General features: G+C 38.4%; 1 protein-coding gene across 2 annotated transcripts in view; it reads left to right on the top strand.

The window, feature by feature from the left end:
• Positions 1–27,453, top strand: part of Mcc (MCC regulator of WNT signaling pathway) — a 445,938-nt gene that overhangs the window by 10,093 nt on the left and 408,392 nt on the right. Inside the window, exons 1-2 of one of the 2 annotated variants that reach the window (XM_048791967.1) lie at positions 20,726–20,740; positions 20,788–20,877. The exons of the other annotated variant lie outside the window; for it this stretch is intronic. The gene's annotated coding sequence lies outside the window, so the exon portion shown is untranslated. Of the gene's footprint in view, positions 1–20,725; positions 20,741–20,787; positions 20,878–27,453 lie in introns of those variants that run through there. 2 annotated transcript variants of the gene reach the window in all.

Here is a 27,453-nt window from a genome sequence, read left to right as displayed (position 1 = left end):
TAGTAGGATTTTGAAGGATTTCATTATTTAAAAATGATAAATGGTTGAAGAGAGAAATGTGTTTAATCTGATTCATCAAACATTACCCAATACCCTATTAGTATGTACAACTTTTATGGATTTATATGTTTGTTTAAAATAAATTTTAAAAAGATAGTGTACTGGCATAAAAATAGACACATAGATTAATTGAATAGAATAGAGGGTTCAGAATTAAATCACGACCAATTGATTTGAAATAAGGGTTCAATGCAAAAGATGCCAAATCAAGGGTGAAATGGGGGGGAAATAGTCTTCAAAAATGGTGCTGGAACTGCTAGATAGTCACAAATAAAAGAATGAATTTGGATGCTTTCCTCATACTCCATACAACAATTAATTCAAAAGTGAGCAAAAAATTAGTGTAAGAGCTAAAACTGTTGAGCTCTTAGAAAAAAATGTTTGAATCTTTGTGACCTTGAATTTGGAAAAAGATTCTTACATATGATGCCAAAAACCATAAGCATTTGAGAAGAAATCGATACACTGAGCTTCATCAAAAATTTTAAAGTTTATTTTGGGTGCTGATACACTCCTGTAATCCCAGTAGCTCAGGAGGCTAAGGCAGGAGGAATGTGAGTTCAAAGCCAGCCTCAGCAATTTAGCAAGGTCCTAAACAACTTGGTAAGGTCCTAGACAACTTAGTGAGGCCCTGTATCAAAATAAAAATAAATGGCTGGGGTTGTGTCTCAGTGATTAAGCACCTCTGGGTTTAATCCCTGGTACAAAAAAAATTGAAGTTTATGTTTCAAAGGACACTATCAAAAATGAAATGAGAAAGATAACCTGCAGAACAGGAGAAAAATTTGCAAAACATATATCTAATAAAGTACTTGTACATGGAACCCTTATTTACAAACCCTTAGAGAGAGCTTCCCTGAGCAGTATTTCAAAGTGAGTTTGCTCAATCTCACCAGTCTTCTACATCATAGAACTGATTGCTTTTTTCCAAATTCTGTATGACTTGAACTTGCATGATTTTTCTGCTGCTTTGCCTGACAGTTGTCAGTCTACCACTAACTATAGGTTTCATGGAGAAAAAGGAATCACATCTGTTTTGTTAAAACTCAGTATCTAGCACAATCAGTAAATTCTGGTGAATAAATGATCAAGAATAAACAGCATGTGTGTTGAAAAATCTTTCAAGCATTTTCTTTTTAAAAAAATATTTATTTTTTAGTTATAGTTGGACACAATACCTTTATTTTACTTATTTATTTTTATGTGGTGCTGAAGTAGAACCCAGGGCCTCGCACGTGCTAGGCAAGCAATCTACCACTGAGCCACAATCCCAGTCCTCTTTCAAACATTTTCACTTAAAATTCCATGTTCATGAAACACTGTAAATTCACATGTCTCATTAAATAATATTTTCCTTTAAAATAACTTCTTTGGGTATGCAGAAGATATTCTTGTTGAAATTAAAAAAAAAAATACAGACATGTATGAAATAAAATCAGTCATCATAACCGATAACCAAGGAATATCATTTTTATTTTCCCAATGACATTTCTGTAGCATATCATTTCTCTAGTACATTAAAAGGAGAGAACATCCTATGTTCATCCATAGGAAAACTTAGTATTGTTAAGGTGGACATTGAATTATACACTTTAAATGGGTAAATTTTACGTATGTGAATTGTAACTCAACAAAGCTGTCACCGTGAAAAGGTTGGAAAATGTGACTTATGATTGTTGCAGTATTCCTTTATTTACTTGTTGATTCTTCTATTGTCAGATATTTAGGCAGTTTCCAATGATTTTTTTTGAAATTTCACTAAATCTAAGGTATCAAATTACTAGGACACACCATTGTTTCTGTGCCAGTTAAACCATGGAAAAATACTTCTTTTATCATTCAGAATTTTTATTTTATTCTTATTAGACTTCTTTAATTATGGGGTTTTTATCATATATCATTATTGTACTACATAAAAAAGGAAACTGGGTAAATCAGAATGCTTATAATAATCCTGAAACTTCATATTTCAAGTCCATATCTTCTAAATCACTTTTCAATTCAGTGTTTATTTTGAGTTTTACTGACCAGTATCAACCTCTTCAGTCCCCAAATATCCAGGGGCACAGCATTTCTTCAAAGAGAGTTCCACCATTTTCTATAGGATTTTCTTGTAGTACACTGATGCCCTTTCTGCAAATAACAATGTTGGTACTCCTGATCTCACCACAAGGCATCAGCAGGAGGTCCTCATACAATAACTAGAACATGTATTGTTAAGGAAACTTGAGAACTGTAGTTAGGTTATCAAGAGTAACAATGTGATTCATATTTAGGAAGCCATGGTTACTATTTTGGCACCAAGTCAACAGAAATTGTAAGAAACAGTCAGATTTCACATTGCAAATTTGTGCATCTTAGGAGCTTTAAAATATGAGACTTTAATAGTAGAATAAACACCATCCTTTTTCCATGTATTGTACTGTTAGAAAATTCTTCAAAATTGGAGTTTTCAATGAAAGTAACTTGCAGACTCTGTTGCTCAGTCTTTGAACAATAACAACAACAAATAGTTTTCAGGTTTAAAGAATACAGTAATGTGTTTGACTAAAGAACTAAAGATTTACATATTAAACCTGCTGTGTGTTAGCAGAAATCTGACTTGGGAGAGGCAAGAAAGAAAAGTCATCAGGCTAATAGAAAGTTGGAGGAACTGCTTGAATGAAAAGCAAATGGAATAGAAAGACTATGAGCTCTAGGTTCCTTGTCTCATAGCTCAGTAGATTCCCATGACATGAGGATAAAACCTGCAATGTGTTTATCCTTCTTGGAAGCAATACCCTGGAACACAATTTTTTAAAAGAGAGCCTTTGGTGAAATTCAAAGAGCAGCATAACTAAAGCCAAACTTCAAAGAAACTGAATCGTCCCAAAAGCCTCAAAGCTACACTCAAACCATAGTGTCACTCAGAAGAGTATAATTGGAGCCTAACTAGGAGAAAAAGAAAAAAGAAAGACCATTAAAATCCTAGGAAAATTTCAGCTCTGAAGCAGTTAGCCTGCCAAAATAAATCAGAGGAAAATATGATCCAATTTCATTTTTTAAATTAGATTTTTTTTTTTAAATCCCACATGGCTCCCCTTGAGGTAGCCCAAGATAAAAACTATAGCCCTGCCTAGAATTATAAAATAACATGGGACCAAGAATTTTGGAGGGAACAAATTTGGCACCCAGTCTCCCAGAAGAACTGATAAGCAGTATTTCCTGATTACACCATGGTAAAATGAAATCATTTTAAATATGTATTTTAATGAGTCTTGACAAATCTGTATACCCCTATAATCTAGCACAATCAAGATTTATTTTCATAACCCCCCAAATTTTCCTGCACCCCTTTCTGGTCCTTCTCTACCTCAATCCCAGTCCCCTACAACCATTGATCTGCTTTCTGTCTTCCTAAATTAGATTTTTCTCTTAGTGCTTCTTATAAATGTGTTAGTTTGTGTCTGGTTTTTCTTAAGCACCATTATGCTTGTGTAATTCATACATACTGTTATGCATATCAGTGGCTCCTTTTTATCACTGACTAACATTCCATTGCATAAATGTACCACAATTTGCTTACCCCTTTCACTTGCTCATGAACATATGGGTTGTATTTAACTTGAGGTTATTATGAATAAAGGCTTTAGGAAGATTCATATACAAGTGAAACTATGTTACTTTTGCGACACAGGATTTTCTTTTTTTTTTTTTTATAAAGAGAGAGGGAGAGAGAGAGAGACAGAATTTTAATATTTATTTTTTTAGTTATCGGCGGACACAGCATCTTTGTTTGTATGTGGTGCTGAGGATCGAACCCAGGCCGCACGCATGCCAGGCAAGCGCGCTACCGCTTGAGTCACATCCCCAGCCCTGCGACACAGGATTTTCTATTCAAGATAAGAGAGAGCTAATATTTATTCAGTGCTCTCCCGGTACTTATATAGCTTATGTAGTCATGCAAGATAGATACTGCAGAAGCAAAGAGAAAGAAAGTGGAAAATCCTGGCAAAGCAAATAATGTGAGAGAAACTATGACAATGGGAAGAACACCTAATAAGATGGGTAAGATACCGCACAGCCTGAGGAATATAACACCACATTATTATAACAAAATCTTCCTGTCTAAACACTCTTGGAGCCTAGAGCTTCCTGACTGGGTTTATCTACCATTTTTATGATCTTTCTGTATCTCTGATCCGAATCTGTCCTTTGAATTTAAGACAGCTATATGCAGTAACAGCATACTTGATTTGCATGTTTGATGGTATCTCAAACTTACCATGTACAGAATCAAATTCCTGATTCCTCTTCCAAGGCTAGCCTTCCCTTTAGAATAATTGGCCTTTGCTGGAGGCTCAAGTCAAAACTTTGAAGTCATGATGGACTCTTCTCACACGCTGCATCCAATCTATCAGTAATACCAATTCTTGTAACCTGGGCTCAGACCCTGCCTATATCTTAAGTTTCCTCACCAAAAAGTGGGGTGTTATTGTATTTTTAGCTTCTAAAAGTTCCTATTTGTACATATGGAGCATTTGAAGGGAACAAATTTGGTACCCAGTCACCCAGAAGAACTGATAAGCAGTATTTTAACTCTTAAAATCCCAGTCTGTTGATTCCATTGTCTGTATCATTTCTGAGTTCATTGCTATTGATGGATTTTTCAACTGGATATGCTATATTTCCCATGCTTCTTTATGTGCGTGATAATTTTTGATAGGATGCCAGACATTTTAACTTGTTGGGCACAGGTTTCTGTTTTACTCCTTTACTTTGTTCTGACATGCTGTTGAGTTTCCATCTTTTGAAAGCTTGCCTTTAAGCTTTGTTTGGCAGCCTTGAGTCTTAGGCTAATTCAGCCCCCACAGATCTCTGGAACACACTGTCTGTCTTTGTCTAAGACATTTCTTCTTCCTTCTGCACTATGTACCTTGGCTTCCCTAAATGATTTGTTGTTGCTGTTGCTTTTTTTGTTTTTGTTGTTTTGTTTTTTTTTTTCCTCCTTAATTGAGTAAGACCACTGGGTCTTCCCTCCTGTTCTGCAGCCTACAGACTGTCTTGGAGCCTAGAGCTTCCTGACTTGGTTTATCTACCATTTTTATGATCTTTCTGTATCTCTGTATATAGATAGAATTATAGGCTCACTTTACTAATTTTTTTTTCATTCATGAACCATAGTCTTGTACTATCTATTATAAAATGTTTGATAATCATTGTTTCATGTATTTTGTCTGGTTGTTTTAGGCAAGGAGGACAAATCCAGCCTCTGTGGTTCTATCATGACCTGTAGTGGAGCCCTCATTTCTCTTTTTACTGAGTGTTAACAAAGTGAGCCTAATTGTTTGGAAACACCCTCTTGATTAAGTTTACCTATAATTTTTTTTAAATAATATTTAAGAATACCTCAACCAATATACTGTTTTGTTTTTGTTTTAAGCTACTACTTACAGTCTAGACTCACATGTCTTTCCCTTATATAGTTTAATATTACCAAGCACTAAGTAATATTAAACTGAGTGCCAGGCTCTGTGTTTAGCAGTCACTCATGATCTCATCTAATATTCACAACAGCCTCATTGAGAAAGACGTTATTATCACACAATTTAAATATGAGAACACAAGCTCAAGGATATTGTAATTTCCTTAAGATTCAATGGGTGGTAAGGCCTGAACTGAAACTCAGGTCTTTTGTTATCAAATAAGAATCTTGAACACTAACTGATGCTACGTTTCACATCTATTGCTTCAAGTTATTTTTAAATATTCTGATTGAGTTATTATTTGCATATTATACATCTCACCCATTTTAACAGTACAATTCAGTGGTGTTTAGCATATTCACCGAGTTGTGCAATAATTGTCAAAAATCAATTCTGGAATAGTTTCATCAACCTAAAAAGAAACTCTGTACCCATTAGCAGACATACCTCATAACCCCTCAACTTCCCCAGCCTTTTGCAACCACTAACGTACTATCTTTGTAGATTTGCCTGTTGTGAACATTTCACAGAAATGGAATCATACATTATGCGGCTTTTGTCGCTTGTGTTTTAGTATTGAATTCAAGAAGTTTAACCAAACTCACAAAGAATAACTCATATGCTTTCTTCTAAGAGTTTTATAACTTCAACATTTTGAGCTTATTTCTACATATGTAATAAAGAAAGGATTCAACTTCCTTTTTTGGATTGTAGATATCCAGTTGTCAGCAATCATTTGTTGAAAAGAATCTTCTTTTTCCATTTTCTTGACACACTTGTTGAAAATCAATCAACCATAAAAGTATATTTAGACTTATTTCTGGACCCTTAGTTTTTTCCATTGATCCATATGCCTATCCTTATACCAGTACCACTCTTGATTACTGTTGCATTGTTGTAAGTTTTGAAATTGGGAAGTGTGAATTGTCCAACTTTGTTCTTCTTTTCAAGATTTTTAGGCTATTCTGGGTCCCTTGAGTATCCATCTGAATTTTAGAATTAGCTTGTCAATACCTTCAAAAAAGGGATCTGCGAGTTTTATGGAGATTACGTATATGCATTTTATTAAGTGTGTTTTGAGGACCATTTTTGCTTTTTCCTCTAGCCCACATCTTTATTTTGCAGGTTTTAAAATTGGGGGGTGGTGTGCTGGGGAGTAAACTCAAAGCCTCTCACATGCTAGGCACATGCTGTACTGCTGAGCTACAGTCTTTTCATTTTGAGTCAGCATATTAATGAAGGTATAAAGTATGATGGCATATGTTTATAGAAACCTTTATGGTTTACAATCAGTTAAGCCAATTATTTCATGTAATCCTTGCAACACAAATTAATGTCTTCATTTTAAGGTGAGAAGTTCAAGAAACCATAGCTTCTTGAAGGCTTTTTCCACCATAGACACTGTCCAGTTAGCACAAGAAAACTTGTTTTCCCCGAAAGCCTTGCAGGTCTTTGCCTTTTAATTTACCAAAGCTCTATGGTGAGGATGACTCTATTTTATAACTGCCTTTTTAGTATCAATAGGAGTAGCATTTAATATCTTGGTATAGGCATTTGCATTCTAAATGAAGTTACATGGCGGGGGACGGGGTCTCAGCTGGAGTGACTTTCTGTTGTTCAGTAAGTTGAAAATCTCCTTAAATCTTAGCCCCAGAGTGGAAGCCATATGGAGAGAAAGGGCCATTTTCTTAGAGCACAGTTAATCGTCAGCTTCTCATTGTCATTTCAAAATGTCAATTCAAATATGTAAATTAGTCATTACTAAATTCATGTCATTGATTATTGATGACTCTGACTAATGGGAACAAAAATATAGGTAGAGAGAAGGATTCTCTGGACCTATTCATTTTTCAAACATTTGGATCGTTCTTATCTGATGAAGTGAAAATATAAATCGAACAAGTGTTTTTAGATTGACTATCAAACATTAGATGTGCCTGATGGGACATTTGTTAGTTTAATAGTGGGCTGTAAGACTTGCTTATAAAGTTCTACATAGATGCACATTGTATTTAATTTTTTAAAATTAATAACATAGTAATAACATATGATAATTGAAAAAGTATTTTAGACTTTATATTGGTATTAATTGGGCATTTATTTGAGATTATGGCAAGTGCCATTGGTTAGGATACTGCCGCCTATGGTTTCAAAGGCCAGCATGCCTTAATCTGTAGTATAGATGAAAGGAATGAGACAATACCTAGGGTGAAGGGAAGCTCTCTTGTAAAGATGTGACTGCACTTCCTTTAAAGGTTAGAATTTTGCATTTATTTACAAAAATTTAAACTTCTTTTTTAATTAAAAAATTTTGTAGTTGTAGATGGGTAGAATACCTTTATTTTATTTTATTTTTTATGTGGTGCTGAGGATTGAACCCAGTGCCTCACATATACTAGGCAAGTGCTCTGCCACTGAGCTACAGCCCCAGCCCTAGAACTTCTTTTTGAGAAATGGCAAGCTAAAGAATATTCTACCCTAGAAGTTAATACTTTTAGGAAAGGGCTTTATTTTCACAATCCTATGAACTTGAGACTTAACCTGAGTTTATTTAACAGTAATAAACAGGATGAAAATCACTGTGAGAATATTTCATAGGAAGTATTCACTCTTCTAAAACATGTGTAGAAAGTTTTATATTTATTATCATTCAAGTATAATTGACAGTGCTCTTACCTATCCCCACCTCCTTTCTTGGTTTCCTAAGTCCCTACATCTCTAACCATAATTGTTGTCCCAGTGTTCTAATAGCAGGCTTTCCCCTCCAGGCCACTCGACACACTCACCGAAGACATTTTTCTATAACACAAAACTGAGCAGGCTGCTTTTCTTAAAATACTTTAGCTATTGCCTATTCCTTACAGATAAGGTCAGACTGTCTAGGGGCATTTAACTTAAGGTCCCTGCCTATCTGGCACAGTAACTCTACCCCCTCTCCAGCATTATCTTCTTCTACATTCCTTTCAAACTCTACCCTGGAGTGTGCCCGGCTGCTCCAAGCACAGGGGCCTGCACACACACCTCCTTTGTAAGGCCTTCCTCTCCCCTTGCCCATCTGATGACACCTTCTCATATTTTGTGGACTCAGTTTCCACAGAGTTCTTCCTCTCTGGATACTTTCCTGATGTCCCAGCACCTTGCACATATTCTGGTTTTCTAGTTCGATTTTTTTTCTCCCCATCACCAATGCAGAGACTGTGTTTTTCTTGTCTTTTGTTTTTGTAACCTCAGTACCCTACACTTACTAGAAACTTACTGAGCATCAGTCAAAAACAAAAAATTGTTTATTGTGTAGTTGTGGTTTCAAAAGCTTGAGAATTTTTAGAGTTCTTGAAGTTTTTTTTTAATATTTAATTGATTTTATTTTTTAAATACATGACAGTGGAATGCATTACAATTCTTATTACACATATAGAGTACAATTTTTCATATCTCTGTTTGTATATAAAGTATGTTCACACCAATTCATGTCTTCATACATGTACTTTGGATAATGACATCCATTATATTCTACCATCATTGCTAACCCCCTGCCCACTTCCTTCCCCTCCCACCCCTCTGCCCTATCTAGAGTTAGTCTATTCCTCCCATGCTCCCCCTCCCTACCCTATTATGAATCAGCCTTCTTATATCAGAGAAAACATTTGGCATTTGTTTTTTGGGGTGGATTGGCTAACTTCTTCACTTAACATTATCTTCTCTAACTCTATCCATTTACCTGCAAATGCCATGATTTTATTCTCTTTTATTGCTGAGTAATATTCCATTGTGTATTTATGCCACATTTTCTTTATCCATTCATCTACTGAAGGGCATCTAGGTTGGGCATCCACAGTTTAGCTAGTGTGAATTGTGCTGCTATAAACATTGATGTGGCTGTTTCCCTGTAGTATGCTGTTTTTAAGTCTTTTGGGTATAGACTGAGGAGAGGGACAGCTGGGTCAAATGTTGGTTCCTTTCCCAGTTTTCCAAGGAATCTCCATACTGCTTTCCATATTGGCTGCACCAATTTGCAGTCCCACCAGCAATGTATGAGTGTGCCTTTTCCCCCACATCCTCACCAACACTTATTGTTGTTTGTCTTCATAATATCTGCCATTCTGACTGGAGTGAGAGGATATCTTAGAGTAGTTTTGATTTGCATTTCTCTAATTGCAAGAGATGATTAATTTTTTATATATTTGTTAATTATTGTATATCCTCTTCTGAGAAGTGTCTGTTCGTGTTCTTGGCCCATTTATTGATGGGTTATTTGGATTTTTTGGTGCTTAGCTTTTTGAGTTCTTTATATATCCTAGAGATTGGTGCTCTATCTGATGTGTGAGGGGTAAAAATTTGCTTCCAAGATGTAGGCTGAGTTATTGAGGTTTTGTCTAATATAGAAGTTTAGGAATTTGTATAGTATGTATTTTTACCTAATCTAAAATACCATTATGAAATAATTCTGTGTCCCTGCTACTAAATAGTCATGACTTTACACAAGTTACACATAATTAGTGTCTCTTCTTCTAGGATTTTTTTTATCATGTTTTTCAGAACTAAAACACTTTGATTTTATGGGTTGTGGGTGCCAGCTCAGGAATTTAAAGGTAGCATATTTTTGTAAAAAAGCATACTATTTAGTCTTTATCAGACAACTATCTGGACTTTGTGAACTAGCACTGATGAGTCTGTAGTTCCTTTGTGTTGGTAGTTGTTATCCAATAGCCTTCCATTTCAACTAATAATGGGAATTTAAAAAGCATTGAAGTGTTGGCTAGGATTTTTTCAATACCTAAGTAAAAGTTATGAGATATGGGGAAATTAAAAACTACTCAAAACTTTGTGTTCTAGTTGTTATTAAAGTGTTGTTCACATAGTTCAGAGTATATAAAAATTTAGAAGGCAGATGGGTGTGGTGGTGCACACCTGTAATCCCAGAAACCTGGGAGGCTGAAGCAGGAGGATCACAAATTCAATGCCATCCTTAGCAATTTGGCAAAACTTTGTCTTAAAAAAAGAAAAAAAAAAGACTAGGGATGTGATTTTCAGTGGTAAAGTGCCCCTAGGTTCAACCCCCAGTACCAAATAGAGAAGATTCTCAAATTAATATTTTTTACCTCACTTTTAATAGGGTATCCTTTTATGGCATTTTAGTTAGCCTTTTTTTTTTTGCTGCTGTGACTAAAAGACCTTATAAGAACAATTTTAGGAGGAAAAGTTTATGTGAGGGCTCATAGTTTGAGATCTCAATCCATAGACAGCTGACTTCATTACTTGGGGCTCAAGGTGAGGCAGAACATCATGGCAGAAGAGTATGGCAGAGCATATGGCGCACACACTTGTTATCCCAGCAGCTCAGGAGGCTGAGGCAGGAGGATCACGAGTTCAAAGCCAGACTCAGCAATGGTGAAGTGCTAAGCAATTCAGTGATACCCTGTCTCTAAATACAAAAATGGGGCGGGGAACGTGGCTCAGTGGTTGAGTTCCCCTGAGTTCAATCTCAGGTACCCCCCTCCCCACCCCCACCCCTATGCCCAAAAAAGAAGAAGATATGGCAGAGGAATGCAGCTCACAAGATGATCAGGAAGCAGAGAGTCTCCACTCACCAGAGACAAAATATATACCCCAAAGGCATGCCTCCCAATGCCTACCTCCTCCAGCACACCCTATCTGTCTCCAGTTACCACTCAGTTAATCCCCATCAAGTGATTAACTCACTGACTGAGTTAAAGCTATCATAACTCAATCATTTCATCTCTAAATGTTCTTGCATAATTTCACACATGAGCTTTCAAGGGGACACTTCACATCCAAACCATAACTTATAGTATTCACAGTAAGCTAACATTTTAAATTACTAATAGAATAAAAATAAAGAAACTTACCCAATACTAAAGTGGATTATAATGATTGTCACAGCAGTTTCTCTTCAGCTTCTTTTGCCTCCTGGAGTATAAGCTCATGAATATAATAGCAGTGTCTATATTTCTTTCACCACCTGACATTATCCCTTGTACACAGATGCTAAATCAGCATCGAATGAGTGAACTGATGGATTTATACTTTCAAGACAAAATATGGTACTGCTTCCACACTCTCAAGTCAGCATTTTGAAATTGCTCATTCCTAAAACAGAGGAAAACTCCTGCACCTGTCCCTAACTGAATGCTTACATGCTTTCAAAATTACCATCTGTGAAATAACACGGAACAAGAAAATTCACAAAGAATATTGCCTTTTGATCTTGTAAGTTAGTTTGTTAAAGCCCCTTATTTTGCTGATATAAATACAAATTCCCTTAAAGGAATAATTGCTACTTATAGTAGTTTGTCACTTTATAGATTTCCTTCTAAGTCTTTAGAACTTACAGCATCCAATGACAGTTATATCAGAGCAATTTTTTTTTTAGTGGTGCTAGGGATCAAACCCAGGGCCTTGCCCATGCTAGGGAAGTGCTCTACCACTGAGCTACATTTCTAGTCCTTAAAAATATTAATTTTTAACCATTCACTGTGTACACAGAAGAATACAAAGAGGAGTCTATTATAATTTTGCACTTTAGAAGTGTTTGGTCTTATGCAGGAAGAGCACACACACATAAAGAAAAAGCAAAGTGTTTAAAAAGGATCAGGGAAAGAAGAATAAACTATTAACTGGGTTTACTGGAAGATGTTGTTCTAGTTAAAGCTAAGTTTGCTGCACAAAACATAAACAGGCCCAGACTGGCTGCTCAGGCTCACCTACTTTCCTTGATCACAGCTTCTTTGCTTCTAGCCAGAGTGGCTCTAGCAATGGCTCCCACTGTTCCCCGTTCCCACTGCTCTCTTCCACAGATCAAGGAGCCGCCCCATGCAGCACTGATAATAGGTAGAAACCAGCAGCAGAGTCTCTAACTTCCTCAGCCACTTCTTCTAAGGCGTATGGTGCACAAGCCTGCTGTGTTGTAGAGGTAACACCCTGTGGGGCAGCCCTATTCAAAGTCAGGAGACAGGAAGGACAACTGGTAAGTTGCTCCTCCTTCCTTTCCCCTAAAAACTGTTTTGAATGCCATAGTTTTCTTGGTCCTTTCTGGAAACATGTAAGAAAGTAATCTGTTGTGCCTGCTGTGAAGCCATGGCCAACTTGGTCATGAACCTCCTTCTATTGATTCTCCCCCATTTGCTTCTTCATTGAGCTCTTTCCCCCTCACCCTTGCTCCCTTGAGATTGCACAGCTCCAGTATAAGCATGTAAGCTTAAGATAGAAACCATATAACAAGCTCACAAAAAGCAGATTATTGGGGCTGAGCGTTTGCCTAGCATGTGTGAGGCCCTGGGATCGATCCTCAGCACCACATATAAGTAAATAAAATAAAGGTCCATCAACAACTAAAAAAAATATTTTAAAAAAGGAGATTATTGTTTAAATATATTGGGCTTCATTAGCCCAATTCAAAAATCCATTCAATAAGGGAAATTTCAGGAGGATGAAATCATTCTTAAGCTCATCTACTTAGCAAATACACACACCTACACACAACTATGTGGTGTGTGGTACACATTATCAGTTGCACACATTCCATCCATCCTCACTTTTCTTCTAATAATGCAGCACTGATAATAGGTAGAAACCACCAGCAGAGTCTCTGACTTCCTCAGCCACTTCTTCTTAATTTTGTTCAGGCAGTCTCTCTCATACATGAAATCCATGTATTGCAGCCTCCCACTTCAAATGTCAGGGTAAGCTCCATTGATTTAAGGGTAATCTCAGAGTCTTGATATAGGTTAGGAAATTGCTAAATATAATTATTGGACTTGGACTAATAAACCTCCAGGAAAATTTTGCTGGAGATTTATGGAAAAGTTTTCCACATTCTTCTTGTAGTGTCTGGAAGCAACTCCTCTCTTCCCCTCTCAAGTGGATATAGACATGAAGAGCATGCATACATTCCTGACTGCCAATAGCAGACTCCAACGGATCCAAAGGGAAATTAATTTTAGGATGAAGACCACATTTTGAAGGAAGGGGAACAACATGGAAAAAGTGAGAGTCTTGAAGATAGCCACTGAAGCCCAACCTGTCTTTAGAATTCCTGTTGTATAAGCCAATTCAATTCTTATAAGACTGCTTAAGTTATTATGTTTTCTTTACTTATTCCCCCAAAGCATCCTAGAACACTCGTGTACTTATATAAATGGAATTTTACTATAATGCTGTTTTGTAACTTGCTTTTTTCACATACTGTGTCATGTAAATTTACCATGTAAACATAGATCTCATATCAATTTAAATATAGTTAAGAAAGTAGGCAAAGTTCTCTACCTCATGAAACTTCTATTCTTTAGTGGGATTAAGATAAATAATGAACACAAAAACAGAACATGTGAGATGGTAATAAGTACGAAATACCCTAGGAAAGGGAATAGAGAATGCAGGCACAAGAGGCTGATTTTAATATTAAATGGGATAACTAGGGGAGACCTTGCTGAGATCTTTTTTTTTTTTCCTTTTTGAGCCAAGACTTAAAGGGTTAGGGAGCAATTGTTTATTTGTATGGAGGAAGAAATTTCCAGATTAGAGGAACAATAAAGGCAAAAGCCAAGCAGTAGAAGCTGGTTCATTCCAAGAGTAAGAGGCCAGTGTGCCTAGAATGAGAAAGTACAGATGAAGCGAGGAGGGGACAGATTTTATGCCCTTGTAGATGATTATTAGGGCTTTGGCTTTTTGTCTGAATGAGAGTGTTTTCTGCTTGATTCTCTTGGATTGTCTATACTGAATTTTCCTACTTCTCGCAAACTCCTCAACCCACTCTATTCTAGAATGTGCCACTCATTGTTCCCTATTACACTCCATTGAATCAATGCAAAGGGCACTAGTGACCTTCTTGTTAGTAAATGAAGTGAATATTTCCAGTCCTCGCCTGTAACAGCAATCAGTTGTGCTCACCATTGTCTGCCTCTCAGCACTCTTCTTTCCCCAGCTTCCGTGACCCCACAGTCTTTCATCTTCCCCACCTCTCTGGCTCCTTCTTTGCTATCTCATTTGTGGGCTCATCCTTTTCTACCTAACTCTAGAGTGTTAGAATTTCTCAAGGCACCAACCTTTTTTTTTTTTAAGTTTCAAAAAGTATTTTATTCAAAAAAAATCACTAAATGATTAAGGCATAACTTTTGCTCACTACTCTTTGAACCCCACACATTCTTTCTATGCCTATATACTCCTTATCTCTTATTTATGCTTCGGCTTCAGTTATCTTTGTATATGCCAATGACGCCCATAGGAAGTGTCCAGCTCAGCTCAGATCTTTTTTCTCTCTCAGATATGCATTACTAATTAAGTGAGTTGCCTGTAAGTCATCTCTTGCCAGGTATTTCTAAAGTGTCTTGAACTCCTCAAGTGCAATACTGAGCTCATGATCTCTCCCTACAAAGTCTAGTCTTCCAACTTCTCTATATCTGTGAATGTTACCTCTGTACACCCACTTACATAAGCTAGAAGAAATCTTGGTTTCATCTTTTCCATTGACTCCCATATTGATTTCATCACTACGCCCTATTAAGTTATCTTCTAAATCTCTCTCAAATCTGTCTGCTTCTTTTCACTTCATTACAACCATATTAATTCTCTCATTTGGAGCAGATACTGGTTAACTGACCGTCTGATATCTGCTTTGGCCCCCATCCAATCCAGTCCTTCACACTGTTGCCAGAGAAAGCTTTTCTACATGCTGAACTGCTTAGAACCCTTCAAATGAGTCAAAATCTTCAACTCGGCCAACATAGGCCTTGCCTGCCTTCACCCCACCTACTGTCAAGCCTCATCTTGTCCTTTCTCCTCCTGGTTCTCCAGGCACCAGCCACCCCAGTGTTCTCCAAGATTGTTTCTGTAGTGTGTTCTTCCCTCAGTCTCCACTGAACTCTCACACAGCTGGACACATCTGGCTATGCTCAAACTTCTTAAGTCATCTCAAGGGTCACTTTTTCAGCCCCCCTGACCCTCCCATCTTCCTTGCCTTTGGTGTACTTATTTCAGTTGGTAATGAAATGTTCTTTGGCGACAAATAATGTATTTCTGGCCACCCAACTATGAGCTTCATGAGAGCAGTGACTATATCTGCTTTTGTTTACCACTGAATCATCAGACCTAGCACAGTAACCCAGCACATCACAAGTGCTCAGTTCATATTTGCAGAATCAATGAAATCCCTTTTCTCTTCTTAAAATTAAGCCGAGGAGTTTTACTTTTGCATAATTGGCACATTGGTGCATTTCTTTTAATTTGCATAGGCAACTGATTTTCATAAGCAAAAGAGAACCCCTTTTAGGGAGGTTTTTAGGTTTTTCTGGAGTTGCAAGAGAAGAACTTGATGTTGGAGTTTTTTGTTTGTTTTCACATTCTTATATCATTTCCCTGAGTCCTTTGTGCTTACTACCTTTACTCAAGATTGAGTAAATGCTCAGATTCTAGGCTGATAACTATATAATACTGTTGTGACATTTCCAAATGTGTTAAAAGTGTTGTTTTGACTGGGGCGAAATCCACTTTCTGGAGGCTTCAGGAAGTTACTGAGAGCCTGAGGTGTTCTTAGCCAGCATTCCAGTTCAGTACTGTGAAACAGGCAGCCCATAAAACCTGGACCTGTGGGCAAATTAGAGATCAGAGCTGTGAGATATTTTAAGAGAAGGCAAGATTCAAGAAATGAAAGTAGAAAGTATGTGGGTGGCTGTGTCAGCTAGAGTCACGTTGCCACATGGACAATTAAGAAGGCCAGAGCCCAAGCTCTGTGGATGGTCTGCAATTAATTTTAAAGTATTTTGACCTGATTTGACAAATAAAGCAAGAAAAGTGCCAGTTTTTAGGTCTATATTTTTTCCCGTTCTAATGTATTGTGAGGGCATTAACAGACTAAGGTTCTCCAGCTTGCAGGTCAACCCTTTTTACTTCACTAAACTTCAGAATGTTCTAAAAACATTTTTAGTGGGTCACTAAGTGTAATAATTTTTGTTTATTTAGCAGTTGTTAAGCTGTTACTCTGCTCACCTTGGATTCCTGATTGCCTGATGGGGAAAGCTTTTACTTGTTTCATTTATTTCTGAATTAAGTTTCCTTTTAGAATAGAGTATCTCTACCATAATCTGTAGCTTCCAGAATAGTTGTTGGCTTAAACCACAGTGGGTACAAAGTGTTCATCCTTAAAAAAAAATCCATTCTGGTGGTGTAGCTCAATGGTAGAACACTTGCCTCGCATGTGCAAGGCCCTGGTTTCAATCTCCTGAACTGCCCCCCATATCTATATATTTATACACACACACACATATACATATATATGTATGTATTCAAATTATTTCTGGCACCTCTTGAAGAAACAGGGAGCATAGAGAGTTGTGACATATAATCCCTTCTCCATTCCATATTGGCTATCTGGCATTACTTAACACTTTCAGACTTAATTTTTTCATCTGTAAAACAGAAGTGTAATATTGACCATATGATTATAACTGGGGTTTTTCTAAGAAGTAAACAAGTTATTTGCAATGCTGAGTATGGCTCTGAACTTGTGATCCTCCTGCCTCAACCACCCAAGCCTCTGGGATTACTGTTTTGCCACCATACCTGGATAAGGTATTTGGAAAGTGTATTAAGAGTGTTTGACTTATAGTAATTAGTGTAAATATTTGTTAAACAAAATAATTGTGATAAAGTGCCATTAAAAAGTACTTCTCAAATTTTGGTGTACATAGAAATCATTTGGGGATAGTCAGTTACAGATTCTGTTTCTGCAGTTCTGGTGTGGGAGCTGAGATGTGGTCTCAGCAAGGTGTTGCATGTGCTTCAGGTCCACAACCCACACTTTGGCAGCAGCCAGATGTAATGCAACAGGCTACGTTCATCTCAGAAATTCTACTCAGGCTGGGCAAGCAGTGCAGAAGCCAGGCTTTAATTCTGTCCCCTCTTCCGCAGTTCTTTCAGCACAGTGCACACCGTGTGCAGTGTGGGGCTGTTGGGAACCCTGAGCGATCTGTAGGCTTGTGTAGTCCTCCTGCAGCTTTTAGTGGGGAGAAGTGATTGCTTCAAGTTAAATCTGATCAGCTGGGAGTGAGCTACTGACACAGCATGTGTGTTATGTGTACTGGGGAAAAAAGAAGAGAAAAAGGAAGGAATGCGGATGAGAAAATTCACAGGAAGATCTTGATCCAAGTGTTTGTTGAAGAAAAGAACAAATAGCCACACCCCAAAGAGAGAGGGGTGTTGTACCTATTCCTCAGAGGGATCCATGCTGACAGAGCCTTTGAGGATGGGGTCACAGTTCTCAGCTTTCCCCACTTTCCTACTTCCACAGATTGTCAGGATTTCATATAAGATTTTCCTGAAACCTACCGTGACAGTCATAAAAAGCTGGAAATAACTTCAGTTCCAAACACTTGGAGGAGGTTTTTTTTTTTTTTTTTTTTTTTTACTTCAACTTTTTTAGTGGTTGAGGTATAAACACTGTGATTATGTTTAGGCATAAATAGTCCCTTTCGTACAAATGAGTCCTTGTGAACCTAAGCCATGTGTCGCTTAAGTTACTTTTTTTTTTTTTTAGTTGTAGTTGGACACAATATCTTTATTTATTTTTTTTTGTGGTGCTGAGGATCGAACCCAGTGCCCCACATGTGTGAGGCGGGTGCTCTACCAATGAGCTACAGCCCAGCCCTGCTTCAGTTACTTTTCCTGCACATCACATAAATGGAGCAAAAGCTTCCAACTCAGTCCACTGCTCTAGGGTGTATAGTTCTCCTTTCTTTAAATGTCTGTGCCCACAGAATGCAACTAAGGTGTGCACACCATGAGTTTTTGTGTGTGTTCCATAGTGATTCTGGGGTTCTTTTTTGGAATGAAAGTCCAAGCCATCTAGTTTCCTTTGAATTATTTGTCGCTCTTTGGCTTTTAAAGCAGTGGTCACCTTGGGGGTGGCTAAAGGTAGAATGAGTGGGTCAATAGCAGCACTGTTTCTGAAGTAGCACATGATTACAGGGTAATTTTGGTATAACAGGTCCTTCATATCAATCAAGACTGGTCATCCCCCACCACTCAGGGAGTAACAGAGTATTCATAGGTTCAGTAAGAATCTGTGAATAGGGGGCTGGGTTGTGGCTCAGTGGAAGAGTGCTTGCCTTGCACACCTGAGGCACTGGGTTCAATCCTCAGCATCACATAAAAATAAATAAAATAAAGATATATACATATATATATCTTTATTGTGTGTGTATATGTGTGTGTGTATATATATATATATATATACACACACACACATATATATGTATATATGATCTGTGAACAGGGTTCTTTTTCAAAAGATTTATTTTTCTGGAGTCTTCATTCATGTTCACGCACACGAACACACTTACACCCACACCCCCCTACACACACATACCTCACTCTCCCCAGAGACCTCAGTTTCTACTACCTACTCAGAGCATCCAGATTCCAGCCCTGATCTTAGTTGGACTCTTATGCCTGAGTATCTTTTTGAGAGAGGCCAGTGTCTGGCAAGCTTGGGGATGTTTGATCTCAGGATGAGGGTCCATTAATCAATAACTCTCCCACAAAATCAGTTCCACTTTGCAAAAACCCTTTTATCTTCTGAACCTTTAATCTCAGGGACTTGAAGCTTCCCCTGGACAGTTGGAAGCTCCTGAAAATGAGGTATAACTAAAAAAGGCAGGCCACTTTTGGTTTTATCTTTATCTGCAGATAAATACACCATATACTTGCTGTTCAGGGCCCTGGGTACTGAACATGCCTTCCTTTCTGATTCCTTCTAATTGACCCAGAAGCTCTGGTCAATGACCCTGTGCTGCTGTTACATTGTCCTACACAAGCATCACATACCAGTCTGTTCTGGTCTTACACACTGTTATGTTTTGACCTGAGGTGCCCTGTAACAAGCCCTCATTCATTTATACCTGAAATTGCATCATTTTTACATCTGGAAAACAATATAAATTTATCCTCTCCTCCATTCATTGGTCCCTTGACATTATAAAAAGACTAATGTTCTCTGGTTGAGGCTGACTGGTGTCATAGCTGTATGATCTCTTGGGTTCCACCCAAGCAGCTTCTCTTCAGAGACATGAAAACTCAGTCCCTGTCACACAGCCATAAATAGCTTAGCCTTCCCTGGGCCGTTGTGCCCAGGAGTTAAGATCAGGGATTTGTATCTCTAAGTTAGGTGGCAGGTTCATTTTTATTTTATTTTAATTATTATTCTATATATGTCACAAATATTCCTTGTGTATATCAAATATTACGTAATTTAACCTTTTTCAAGAGTAGAGATCTGGAGTCAGGCACCAAATTTTAGTTTATTAGCTATATGATGTTAGTCAAACTACTTAGCCTTTTTGAGCCCCTTCTCTTTATTTCTGAAACACATAGGGATAATTGTGCAAGTCCATGCTCTTTATTTATTTTTTATTTTTTTGGTACCAGGGATTGAACCCAGGGGCACTTTACCACTGAGTCACATCCCGGCCCTTTTTTATATTTTATTAGAGACAGGGTCTCACTGAGTTGCTCAGTGCCTCGCTAAGTTGCTGAGGCTGGTTTGAACTCACAATCCTTCTGTCTCAGCCTCCCAAGCTGCTGGGATTACAGGTGTGTGCCACCACACCTTGCTCATACTCCTTTTTTTGTAAGTCTGATATCCAAAATGCTCTGAAACTCTCAGCTTTTTCTTAAGCTTTCTGCAAACTTAGTAGGTAGCAAAACTTGACCTGAATTGACCAGTCTATTTATAGTCTTAATTTATTCCATTTAATAAAATTATTCATGTGTCGCTGATTATGTTTGATGATCAGTAACTATATGTGTTTGATTATTGCTGTTGCCCTAAATCACTCTGAGATTACTATAACATATTTTCTTTCTAAAATACAAAAATTTCTGAAATTCTAAATATAGCAGACCTTAAGAAATTGGGAAAAGGGCCTTTCAGAGGGCCACTTGTAAGGATTAACCTAGCAATCTAATGCAAATGCCAATCAGATAAACTGTTAGTTGTGACAGACCCCTGAAATGTGACCTTACTCACTGAGTAAATATTTATTGAATTCCTACTGTCTGCCAAATGTGGGCAGGGTGGTGGTGGTGAGGGTGGTGGACGGAGAAGATAAAAGATGCTGCTGGGCTGCGGATATATCTCTTCAGGGGTAGAGCATTTGCCCCACATGCACAAGGCCCTGGGTTCAATCCCATCACTGGAAAAAAAAAAAAAGGAAGGAAGGAAGGAAGGAAGGAAGGAAGGAAGGAAGGAAGGAAGGAAGGATGGAAGGAAAGAAGGAAGGAAGGAAGGAAAAGAAAAGCTACAAGATGCTATCTTTGTCCTCAAAGAGCCCTAATCTAGAAGGTAAGGAAATGTGGGCTGGGCAGCAGATGGCCTTTCAGCCATAGATGGTCAAGAAGGGAGCTGGAATTCACCAGCATTGGGACATCAACTGAACCAAGGGGTCGACATGAAGATCGACTAAGTTGAGGTAAAGGGGTACACGAAAGTAGATTCTTAGTGCTTTTGAAGACAGCAAGAAGTCATGCAGGACTGTGCCATAGTTTGGATCTGAAATGCCTCCCAAATGCCCATGTGTTAAATTCTTGGTCCCTGGCCTCTAGAGCAATTGAAAGCCAGTAGTACTTTTAAGAAGTAGGGCTTAGTGGGAGTTTTAGATCACTGGGGGTGTGCCTTCAAAGAGAGTTCTAAGACCCTGGTCTCTAACTTGTTCTCTTCCATGCCCAGGTTATGAGGTAAACAGCTTTGCTCTGTTAGGTAATCCTTACCAAATGCCCAAAAGAAATGGGTCTCTCTGAGCATGGACTGAAACCTTCATAACTATGAACCAAAATAAGTATTTTCTTTTTTTTTTTTCCCGTGTGTGTGTGTGAGAGAGAGAGATAGAGAGAGAGAGTGATGGAAATTAAACCCAGGGCTTTGCACATGCTAGATAGGCAAGCATACTACCCTTGAGATACATTCCCAATCCTTAAGTTTTTACTCTTTATAAGTTGATTATCTCAGGTGTTTTGTTACAGTAGGAGGAAAACCTACTAACACATACTAGATCCATGGAGCATGAGGCAAAAAGGTAGGAAGGGAGTGCAATATGCAACATTCTGTATGTCTAGTGAAAGAGATTGGATTTTACCTTGAAGGCCACAGACAACAATGGATGACAGTGACGTCTTTGAACACATTATGCATGAATCCTTGAAATGTAATTATTTATTTCATTCAGTTACCATTGTATAATATTATTCAGGGACTCTATGCGTGCATGCACATATTTCCTCTCCCAGATTAATATTTTCTGATTATTCTGTTCAATAACCTAGACAAAATATTTAAATAATTCCTCAATGTATAACATATATTCACTGATTCCCCCTCCATTAGTTGATCTTTCAACTAATTAATTTTGTAGGTAGAATTCTTTAAATGTATTACTCTTATAAATCTAATATTAAATACTTAAAGTTGATTAGGGAACTTCTTTTGAATCTGTATGCTTTTATAATTTTTGTTATTAGTTCTCCCTTTAAAGTAGGTTGACATAGCTAAAATTTCTAAAATTGTTAATCCAATTAGTTTGGCTTAGGTTTTTCTTATGAAGGCCATTTAACTAGAAAATTAACACTTTATTAAGGAAACCACCCACCTGCCTTGGGCCTTTGATTCTGCTACAAAATTTACCAAATTATATGAAACCAGAAACAAACAAAGCAATTTGCTTTTAATAGGGAGAAATAAGGTGGTTTTAGGGGATTCTTTTTCAAATAATCTTTAATATACATATTTATTACTTTAATAATTTTATGTTATATTATTAATACTTGTATAAACAACTAAACTAAACTAGGCTTCAGTTATTAAATACCAAAAAATTTCTAGAGTCCCCACCCTAAAATCTACTGCACCCTCCCCTGAGGGGTCTTCTCTTCTATAACTTTCTTTTTTATTTTTATATTTTCTGGCGGTACTAGGGATTGAACCTAAGGGATCTGTCCCACTGAGCTATATGCCCAGCCCTTTTTAGTGTTAAATTTTGAGACAGGGTCTAGCTAAGTTGCTGAGGCTGGCCTCAAACTTTCTATCCTCCTCTCAGCCTCTGGAGTCACTAGGATTACAGGTGTGCACCACGGGGCCAGCTTCTGTGATTTTCTTTTTGTTGTCCAATGCAGTTGAACTGTGGAGACACCAAAAGCAACTGAGAGGCAGCTAGAAAGTCCCTGATAAATCAGGCCTCCTTCCACAGAGGAGTAAAATACCTTTCACAGTGGTTCAAAACCAGAAAAGGAGTCCTGATGCCTGCCTTTGCTGAGCCGAGTGGAAGGGTCACAGCCACAGCTGCCTGGTGACTGTCTGTGTGTGAAGCCTTTGTACCAATGGTTTAGGTCGATGTTCTATGAGGGTTCTGCTCACTTCAAGAGATTTGTGAAACTCTGAAAAAGTCTCAGACATAATTTTCACTTATTCAAAATAGCTATTCTACAACATTTAGTGGTAGGACTGTGTGTGTGTGTGTGTGTGTGTGTATACGCTCAAGCTGAGGTCCTTGAGAAGTTGTCGTATTAGGTGAGTTAGGCATTGGAAGAGTTTCAGAACTCAAAGAATCTCAGGTGTAACAATGTGTCTCTCTAAAGAGACCATTTAGTCAGATGGTGATTAAACATGACTAAACATGGAAAATTCAATATGACTGAGTCAGTCACATAAACAACCTTCTCTTGGTTTCTGCTGCCAATGGCTCTTTGCCACTAACATTCATCAGCAAGTGCCCATTGTTTGGTCTGTTGTTAAGTATCAGCACCCCTGGGGGTAAATTTTGTCACTTTATACCCTGCTCTTAAAGTCCTATTGAGACCTTAGAATTATACAGATTATTGAGTCAAATGAATAACAATTATCTACAAACCTAAATATATCTCTGCCTTCCAAATAATGGACACATAAAGGTACAGTTACATTCATGCCAACATCACCTGAGACCAATTCAGGAACTAACTTCCTGCCCCTGAATATGTATCCATACTGAAACCATAGCCCAGGACTTAAACATGAAAGAATTAGTAGAATGGTGGGTGGCATTGTCACTTAACTGTTTCAGCTGCGATCCTCTTAGCATAGTATATGGTCTGTAAAGGTAGTATATGAGTCCATTTGGGCCGCTATAACAAAATACTATAAACTGAGTAGCTTATAAACAACAGAAATGTATTTCTTACAGTTCTAGAGTCTGAGAAGGTCATAATCAAGATGTAAATAGATTCAGTTTCTGATAAGTGACTTCTTCTGGTTCATAGATGGATGTCTGTCACCATTCTCACATGGTGGAAGTGTTACTGAAAGCTCAGTCTGTGTTTCCAATGCCCATCCAATAATGAGGACATGGTTTTGAGAAAAAGGGAAAAGAAATTTTATTGCTGTGCTAGCAAAAAAAAGAAGCACAGGGGACTTATGTCCCAGAGGCTGTGATTCTGCCCATCAGGGGGCACAAGGGGCTTTTAAAGAGGTGATTCAAAGGCTATACTCCATGCATTCTCCATCAGAGTTGTAATTCACTTGTTACTTTGGGAGACAGTCTTTTGTGAGATCTCCTGGTGCCATCCCCAAAGTCTGAATTACTTTGTTCCTGTGGTGGGTATGTGCTCAAGGACAGATAACTTTGCCTAGGATGGCAATCCTGTTTCCTTCCTCTGCGATTAGGAAGGGGTAGAGATTAGGGAGGAGCAGAGAGAAAGGAAGAGAAAGAAACATGTCCGCTTAAAAATAAGTCACAGTGGCAGAGCAGCAAGGGCTATATTCAAAGCATAAGGTGGACCACTGTTACAGAAGGGGCAAGGCAGCCCTCTGGAGTCTCCTTTATAAGGGCACTAATCCAACCCACAAGGGCTTCATCCTTCTGATTCTTCATTCCCAATGAAGAATGATTCCTTCATCCTTCATTCCCACAAGCCCCACCTCCTCATACCATCTTACTGAGTTGATTAGGTTTCAGCACATGAATCTTGGAGGTATAAACTTGGGTATCCTGTAGTAAATAGCTGTGTACTTCTTTCCCTTCTTATACATGCATGTGACTTCTTCATCAATAGACTGACTCTGTTTCCTCCCCCCTGGAATCTGGTTGGCTCCTGGTCTGCTTTGGTCCCTGTGTTGCCTGAAGGAAGACTTTGCTCCTGGTGCTCAACTGACACTTAGGAGACAGGTTTGGGAGGAAAAACAGGTTTTATTTAAAGCTGGCTTTGAGGAAGATAGAGAAGATCTTTCTGTATCAAGTCTCTGTCTTTTGGAGGGCTTGGGGCATGGATAGGACCCTAGGAGAGGGAAAAGGGGGTGCTGTGGGTCAAAGGCAGGAGATTTCCCTTGACGGACTTGCCCTCTTCTCCAAGATGGCCTTGTTGTCTCAGTCTGAGTCACTGTTGCGTCCTTATCGCATCAGAAAGAATCTCAAACTCCTGGGGCTAGCATGTGCATTTTCTTTTTAGATAAACCTGTTAACTTTTGAGTAGAGAAGAAGAGAGGCATTGCAGAGGGCTTTCTTTAGAATACTGTGATAAAGGGACGTTGAAGACCGTAGGGGGATAGATAAGGGAAGGTCTAGGAGAAGATGAAGTAACTGTTAGAAAAACATCTTTCCAAGAGAATAGTTTTGTTAAAAACTGCCTCCCCAGACGGCTGTGTTACAAACAGACCACAGCAGAAGAGATGCGATGTGAAGCTTCCAGGACTAGGCCTAGCAAGTTCTGTTAGCACTCTCTTGGAACCGCTGTCATGTAAAAAAGTCTGTTTTGTCCTGCTGGAGAGACCAGGAGGGGTCTTAGAGGAATAAAGGACACGGTGCAGGAGGACCGAGGTGCCCCAGTCAATAGCCAGCACCTGCTGCCAAACACCAGAGCGAGGCCATCTTGATTGTTCCAGCCACAGGCAAGGTCCCAGTAGAATGCATGGAGCAGAACTGCTCAGCCAGCCAGCCAACCCACAGAACCACGAGTAATTACAAATTGATTTTTCTTTTTGCTTTATTGGGGATCAATTCCAGGGCCACTTTGCCCCCACACCCAGCTACCCTCCCATCCCTTAGGGTCTTCCTAAATTGCTAAGACTGGCCTCAAACTTTAAATCCTCCTAAACTAGCCTCCCAAGTCTCTCATGTGCCACCATGCCTGACACAAATTGATTTTTTTTTTTTTTAGCCACTAAATTTGAGGGTGGTTTGTTACAAACACCAGGTCATAGTCACCTGGTGTGTGTAGTTTGGGCAAGCAATGTGGCTGTTACAAATCTTAGTCTTTTTTTTTGTTTTTGTTTTTTAGAGGGAGGGGTACCAGGGATTGAACTCAGGGGCACTTGACCACTGAGCCACATCCACAGCCCTATTTTGTATTTTATTTAAAGACAGGGCCTCACTGAGTTGCTTAGCACCATGCTTTTGCTGAGGCTGGCTTTGAACTCACAAAACTCCTGTCTCAGCCTCCCAAGGCGCTGAGATTACAATCATACACCAATCTGTAAAATGGGGATGACACAAATGATACCTACCTTTCAGGGTCATCCTGATGACCAATAAGTAAAAGTGAATGTTCTAGGTAAAGTTTGATTGAATTTAAAATGCTGAATCATTATTCTTTCTTTCATCACTGCCAAAAGAATCCTGTGCTTTACTTTGGGGTGTTTTATTACAGTGCAGAGGGAAAGAAGGCCCTATGGAAGGTATTCATGTAAAGAAATACAACCTCAGTCAGGTCAGGGTATTGAAAACATTTTTTTAATATTTATTTTTTAGTTATAGATGGACACAGAGTCTTTATTTTACTCTATGTGGTGCTGGGGATCGAACCCAGTGCCTCACGCGTGCTAGGTGCGTGCTCTACCTCTGAGTCACAACCCCAGCCCTTAAAACATTTTTCTTGGTGTTATTTTTTTTTCTTTACTTTCAGCCCTTTTCATTTTGGAAATCTGATTTTGTGAGTGTGTATGTGTCTCTATGTGTGTACATATGTGCATGTGTTTATTTACAAATATAAAAACATTTCCATGGTCTGGTTGAGAAGAGGGTCATGTAAATAATAGGGTTTAAATAAAAGGGTTTGACATAGAATGTAAATTCTCTTCTACTTTTAAATATGGGTCTGAAAGCTACATAAATTTAAAGCATGCAAAACTGTCTGGAATAGAGTAAGTGCTTAATAAGTGTTAGTGATTGATATTATAGTAAAGGCATGTCACCTTTCTATCCTACCTCCTCCACCCCTACCCTCCTCCCACTGTAATTCCTGTGCAGACAGTCTGCATCAGGTACTACCTGTGAATCCTCAGGTTTCCTGGTGTCATGGGCTTTGTGTGAGGGGGCAGAAGGGTGATGGGTAAAGCATGTCATCAGGTGTGGTTATGCCATCAGCAGGGATTCTTGTTTTACTCCCTGAATTCCACTTAGGGAGGCCAAACTATGAGGTTGTGTGTGCTGGCCTGAGTCATGGGTAGGAAAGAAAAATATATGATTATGGAAAAGGAAAGGTGCATGAAAATGAAAGAAGCAGGAAGGATATAGATGAGAGAGAGAAGGAGGAAGAAGAAGAAAAGGAGGGTGGGGGCTGTTTTCAGCAAGGACAAATGGAACCTATGAAGTCCTCTATTGATATGTTTTAATAATAAAAGGAAGACGAAGAGTCCTTCTCCAGAACACAAAGGCCAATCTCTGTAACAGCATTTTAAGAACCTGCTTTCTGGGGCTGGGGTTGTAGCTCAGTGGTGGAGCACTTGCCTAGCAGGTGTGAGGCACTGGGTTTGATCCTCAGCACAACATAAACAGAAATAAATAAAAATAAAGGTGTTGGGTCCATCTACAACAACAATAACAACAACAACAACAACAATATATATATATATATATATATATATATATATATATATATATATATTTTTTTTTTTTTT

This window comes from Marmota marmota, unplaced genomic scaffold (assembly GCF_001458135.2).
Source record: "Marmota marmota marmota unplaced genomic scaffold, marMar, whole genome shotgun sequence".
Classification (NCBI taxonomy): domain Eukaryota; kingdom Metazoa; phylum Chordata; class Mammalia; order Rodentia; family Sciuridae; genus Marmota; species Marmota marmota.
The sequence above is the reverse complement of the archived record's forward strand: the minus strand, read 5'-3'. Positions and strand labels throughout refer to the sequence as shown.